The sequence below is a fragment of the Aquarana catesbeiana genome, linkage group LG08 (genome assembly GCF_042186555.1).
Source record: "Aquarana catesbeiana isolate 2022-GZ linkage group LG08, ASM4218655v1, whole genome shotgun sequence".
NCBI lineage: Eukaryota > Metazoa > Chordata > Amphibia > Anura > Ranidae > Aquarana > Aquarana catesbeiana.
This window is the reverse complement of record NC_133331.1, coordinates 138,389,789-138,394,996: the sequence shown is the minus strand read 5'-3', so window position 1 is coordinate 138,394,996 and position 5,208 is coordinate 138,389,789.

Genomic DNA, 5,208 nt, shown 5'->3' with positions numbered 1-5,208 from the left:
GGAGAGGCTGCTGTGCGCCTGATGCATCATGGGAGTTTTAGTTCCTAGGGAAAAGAAGAGGTATAGGCTTATTTCTACTGTTTATCTGCAGGACAGCAATCTAGTTCACTTTTTCTCATTGCTAAAAGAAGGTCATTGACTTGACAAGGTCAACAAGCCCTAAACATTTGTAAATAAATAGGATTATTTCTGCAGTTACACAATCACCTAGGACATTGACATGTTCCTAGCTCCTAACTGTTCCTGATTTCGAGGGACTGTCCCTGAATTGGAACAAAGTCCCTCTTTCCTCCTCATTTGTCCCTCATTTTGGTCTGATTTATATAGCTGTATATAAAATGCACTTTTTATCTTTCTTGTACAAAAGTTTTATTGAACATAAAGAGCATTGATAGTACAAAGGGAGAAACATATAAATGAACATTATGCGGATACATATTTACATAGTCTTGGCACAAAAAAAAAAAAAAAATAATAGGAAATGAAAACAGGAATCATATCAAATGACCATGTAACAGTGCATAAAGCTCTGAGGAGGCAAAAGATGTTCATAAACAATTGTCAGCCTGTACTTTATCTCCGTCAGGGGTAAACCTGCGGGTTTGAGGATATGAAAAATTGCCAAAAATAAAGATGGAAAAAGGGAGTAAAAAAGAACTGACTTAGTGATTAAGAAAAGGAAAGAAAGGAGAAAAATAGAGAAGAAAGAGGGGGGGAAAAGAGAGATGGGGGGGGGGGAAGAGGGTAAGAGGTCCGCGGGATGGGGTGCCTGTGAATTCATTACAAGGAGAGTAGTGCCGAGTCGAATCTAGAGGGGTGGGCATAATTTACCCATGGTTGCCATATTCTGAGAAATTTGTCATGTGTATCTGAAAATACTGCTGTCAGTTTTTCATTAACCATGGTATCATTAATGCGATTTTTAACAGCTTCAAAACTTAGGGCTGGAGTTTTCCATGATTTTGCAATAGTTAATTTAGTTGCAGTAAGTATATGGGATGCTAACTGACGCTCTGGTCGCAACAATTCAATGATTGGTTTCCCCAAAAGGGCCTCAAAGGGGTCCCTTTTTATAGTAGTGTTGAAGAGGTTTCGGAGGAGTGCATACACTCTGACCCACAGTCTGCATACCTTAGGGCACTTCCACCAAATATGTGCCATCGTGCCTTCTTGTGAATATCCTCGAAAACATAAAGGGGAATATGATGGGATAAACCTCGCTATTCTGGCTGGGGTGTAGTACCATCTATAAAGAATTTTGTAAGCATTTTCCAAGAACAGAAAATTCTTGGAGCACTTGGATAATGAAATTGTCATGGCCTGCCAGTCCTCCGGGTCAACTTTTTTACCCAGCTCTGCTTCCCAATGAAGATGATATGCTCTTATGGGCGGTTTTTTGGAGTCAATAATGGCTGCGTAGATTAATGAAATCAAACCTGGGGACTGGGGTCGTGATCTGCAAAGATGTTAAAAGGGGATTAGTGTATAAGGGGCGTCATGAGATTTTATAAGGGTTAGTAGAAAATGTCGTATTTGCATATATCTAAAATGTTCCCTTAGGGGGATGTCATGTGAGGAGCGTAAGGCCGCAAATGTTGTGATCCTAGTTGGGGAAAGCATAGAGTGGACATCCACAAAGCCTTGCTTAGTCCCCCATCGAAATTGCTGCGGGTTATCATGCCCCGGTGGGAACAATGGGCAGTGAAGAAGAGAAAGTAGGGGAAGATGCGAGGAGATTAAACCTGCAGAGTATTTGACAGAATCCCATAATCATAGTGAATGAGTCAAACATGGGCCCATAGCACTTGGGCGATGTTCTTGGGGGAGCCATGGAAGAGAGGCTAAGGGTATCGGGTGAGAGTCTATCATATCCATAGTGGCCCATAATGGCATCTGAGATTTCTCATGGAGATGGGATAATGGAGCTATGGCTGCCGCTATGTAATAAGCTTGTAGGTTGGGTACTGATAAACCTCCATTAATTTTACGAGCAAATAGTACCTGCTTTTTAATCCTAGGTTTCTTGGAGCCCCAAATAAACTGCATAATCTTGCGCTGGTGTATACGGAGGATATGGGAGGGGACTTGAACCGGGAGAACCCTGAAGTAGTAAAGCAATTTTGGGAGGTAGGACATGCGTACGGTAGTAATCCTACCGAACCAGGACAACGGGAGGGCGGACCACGAGGAGAGCATATTAGTGAGATTTCTGAATAATGAGGGAAGATTAGCTTGGAATAAACCTGAATAATTTGGGGTGAGTCTAATACCGAGATAAGGCAAAGAATTCAGCCATTGAAAAGAAAAGTGTGACTGTAGAGCTTCTAATTCAGATGGTGAGAGGTTTATCGACATTGCTTTGGATTTAGCAGGATTGACCGATAGACCCGAAAAGGTGGCAAAGGTTTCCAGAAGAGCTAGCAGATTAGGGAGGGTGATTCTCGGCTTAGTGATGGTCAGTAAAATGTCATCCACGAACATAGACAATTTATGCAAGGTTCCTGCTATATCCACGCCAGTTATATCAGGATGGGATCTAATGACTTCCGCTAGGGGTTCTAGTGCTAAAATGAATAACAATGGAGAGAGTGGGCATCCCTGGCTAGTGCCCCTTCTAATTGGGAAGGTGTATGATTCAAACCCATAGTACTTCACTTTGGCTTGAGGGGAATTATAGATGGCTGAAACCCAGCCCATAAAAGAAGTGCCAAAACCAAAGTGCTTTAACGTTTGAATCAGGTATGGCCAGGACAGTGTTTCAAAGGCTTTATTGATGTCCAATGATAAGAACATGGTTTCAAGGGATCTATTATGAACAATGTGTTGTATTTGGAGAAGGCGTCTTATTGCGTCTCCTGCCTGTCTCCGTGGGACAAATCCCACTTGCTCTTTTTTTATTAGGTGTGGAAGGAAGGAGTGGCCAGGATCTTTGTTAAAATTTTCATGTCGATATTAATGAGTGATATGGGCCGGAAGTTAGCCCAAGATGAATGGTCTTTATCTGGTTTAGGTATCATGACAATGTTGGCAGTCAGTTGATTGGGTGTGAAGTGACAACCGTCCTTGACTGAATTATACATCTTAGTCAAATGCAGAGCGATGACATCTGCCATTTTCCGGTAATAAAGTGCCGTGAAGCCATCTGGGCCAGGCTTTTTGCCCACCTTGAGCTCCTTAATACATTGGAGGACTTCTGAGACCTGTATATCTCGGTCCATCAGAGATGTATGAGTTTCAGACAAGGACGGTAGTGATAGATTCTTGAGAAAGGTATCTAGGCCTTGGGTTGAAAGATGATCCGAATAAAGTTTAGTGAGGCGATGTCTTAATTCCTCCAGGATTCGCTGGGGATTACCTGTTAGGGAATTGTGGCGGATGCGAAGAGTAATAGGAGTAAATTTCGGGGCGAAGGTGCGTAATCTATTAGCTAGCATTGCATTAGGTTTATTCGCTTTAATATACCACTTCTGTCGGGCCCATCGTAGGGTTCGTTCTGCTTCGTCAGTCAGGCACAGGTCTAAGTCTGTGCGGGCTTTATCTAAGAGTTTGCGATTAGTGGGAGTGGGTTTTTGTTTGAAGGTCTTGGTCGCGGTTTCTAATTTTAATTCAAGCTCTTGTCGAGCCTTTGCTCTCTCTTTTTTACGTCTAGACGCTATACGAATAACATGACCTCTGAGGACAGCTTTATACGCTTCCCACAGTGTAACTGGGGATGGTACTGATCCTGTGTTAATTCTAAAATATTCTGCTGAAGCATCATGAATGTCAGCAAAAATCTCTTTGTGGGATAGAAGAGAGTCATTCATCACCCAAGGGGAGAATTGTGATTTACTCAGTAAAGAACGGCAAACCGTTAGGATGGGATCGTGATCTGACCATGGGGCGGCAAGGATAGAAATTGATTCTATTAAGGGAAGGTGTTTGCGAAGGACAAACATATGATCGATCCTAGAATGAGAGTGGTGAGGATGGGAATAATGGGTATAATCCCTGCTTAGGGGATGGAGTTCCCGCCATATATCTATTAGATCAGAATTCTGTAGGGACTGTAAAAATGATTTAGCGGCCGCAGAGGGGGATTTATGGTCCGGTGGGTATTTGTCAAGGGAGGGCTTCAACGTTACATTAGAGTCTCCTGCCATCAATAGGGTACCTTTTTGGTGAGATCGTAACAGAGAGCAGAGGTGGGTAAGAAAGGGCCCTGGGTTAGTATTCGGAGCATAATAGGACATGATTGTTATCTCATTATCCTGAATCGTGCCTTGTAAAATTAAATATCTACCATTTGGGTCTGCTATCTGCTTACTGCAAATAAATGGGACCGTTTTACTTATGGCAATCAGAACACCTCTATGTTTAGTAGATGCATTAGCCAGAAAGACCTGTGGGTAGTGTGCCGCAAAGTATTTAGGGCAAGAAGTGGTAGAGAAATGCGTTTCTTTCAAACAAGCTATATCTATTTTTTGTTGTTTTAGATATTTAAAGATCTTGACCCTTTTCTGGGGGGAATTCATACCCTGAACATTCAGGGTAAGCCAATTAAGGGTCATGGGATCAGGGGGTTTCTCCTATATAAATTTCCAGTCAGACCTCCCGCGGACCTGGGGGAAAGGGAAAGAAGAAGGGGGGAAAGCAAAGGGCACAAGAGAAAGAGTGAAGCAGGTAAGGTAGAGGTAAAGAGGAAATCTCGAAGTTGGATAAACAACAATACCTTAGTTGCATTATTTTGTGGGCTGGAAGACCCACATTCGAATAAGACATTGGCCGAGACAGCCGTCTCGGTCAAGTGCTGACTCATCGGGGGTAGCATTGGTCCAACAGGACCACTGACCTATCATTTATCAATCGTGACTTGTAAATGTATGCTGAGAGCAGAGACTAGAAACCTTTGAACTCAGGTTTAGTGGAAATGAATTAAAACAACAGAACTAAACATTTGTTGATGAAACATTATAAAACATGAAGGTACAACCAAAACTTAGTCCCCAATGGCCCGGACCCGAAGGCCAAAAGGCCTCCAGTCCCCTGACCACCAGGGAGATTGACCCAACCCCTCCGCCCCCCCCCCCCAACGGAGGCAGCTAAGCAGGGCACGAAAACAACTGCCCGCGCCGCATTGGAACACCACTAAAAGGCATTCCTGCAGCTGCGGTTTCTCCCTCCCCCCACCACGTCAAACCCTAGAAGGAACAGAGATATTAAAGTCAC